Genomic DNA, 1,465 nt, shown 5'->3' with positions numbered 1-1,465 from the left:
TGGAAATGTATACAAAACAAATATGTTTGTGAACATCGGTTGAATGGTTAACATTTTTAAATGAAGTCTACTATAAAAGTTGGCCGGTTAATATTAATGGTTGGATGGTAAAGAAGTTTTGAAGCCGTAAACAAAAACATTTAGACTGGAAATGTATACAAAACAAATATGTTTGTGAACATCGGTTGAATGGTTAACATTTTTAAATGAAGTCTACTATAAAAGTTGGCCGGTTAATATTAATGGTTGGATGGTAAAGAAGTTTTGAAGCCGTAAACAAAAACATTTAGACTAGAAATGTATACAAAACAAATACGTTTGTGAATATCGGTTGAATAGTTAACATTTTTAAATGAAGTCTACTCTAAAAATTGGCCGGTTAATATTAATGGTTGGATGGTAAAGAAGTTTTGAAGCCGTAAACAAAAACATTTAGACTAGAAATGTATACAAAACAAATACGTTTGTGAATATCGGTTGAATAGTTAACATTTTTAAATGAAGTCTACTCTAAAAATTGGCCGGTTAATATTAATGGTTGGATGGTAAAGAAGTTTTGAAGCCGTAAACAAAAACATTTAGACTAGAAATGTATACAAAACAAATACGTTTGTGAATATCGGTTGAATAGTTAACATTTTTAAATGAAGTCTACTATAAAAGTTGGCCGGTTAATATTAAAGGTTGGATGGTAAAGAAGTTTCGAAGCCGTAAACAAAAATCTTTAGACTGAAAAAAAGTTATGATAGCCAGCTAATATAATTGAGTTACGTGTACTAAATATCATACATATCTAATGTACAAGACTAATTGATATAATATTATTTACACGGCTAAATATATGTTCTCAAAGTTGTGTTCCCTGGATCCAACTCCAACACCTTCTCAGCCAAATTATCATCATCATCATTACCAAAATTTTATTTCATCTTCTTCTTCCTGAGATATAAAAGACTCAAAGTCGTAGTCCATGGATCCAAGTTGCATAGTAAGAAGCCTGATGTCTTCTTGGTCTCACTTGATAGTTTTTGATGATGATCCATAAATTGGCCAGTAAGCGAGATGTCTTCAAGAAGGCTCTCTTTTGTCGAGCTAGTCTTGGTACGAAGCTGTAGTTGTCATCAACAGAGATTGTTCTATGATGTTTTGTTTCTATTCCTATCAGTAACATCCAAAAGAGAATTGCAACAGAGAAAAAAACTTCATCAATTTTCAAGAACAAATCGTTTCTATGTGAGAAAGAAAAATATTCTTGCAAAGGAAAGATGAAAGAGAAAGAAAACTATTGATTTTGAGATCTTTCTGTATCCAAATATTAGATTTTGCAGATATATAGCGGTTTAGTGGATCATTGTGAAGTAGGGGTAGCATGGTAATAGCTCATTTGGGAACAGTGGTCATTTAATCGCAGTTGGGCATTTCGCTAAATAGACATAAGTCTTTTGGTAGGAGTCCTAATATCTCT

This window comes from Brassica oleracea, chromosome C5, assembly GCF_000695525.1.
Source record: "Brassica oleracea var. oleracea cultivar TO1000 chromosome C5, BOL, whole genome shotgun sequence".
Lineage (NCBI taxonomy): Eukaryota > Viridiplantae > Streptophyta > Magnoliopsida > Brassicales > Brassicaceae > Brassica > Brassica oleracea.
The sequence above is the reverse complement of the archived record's forward strand: the minus strand, read 5'-3'. Positions refer to the sequence as shown.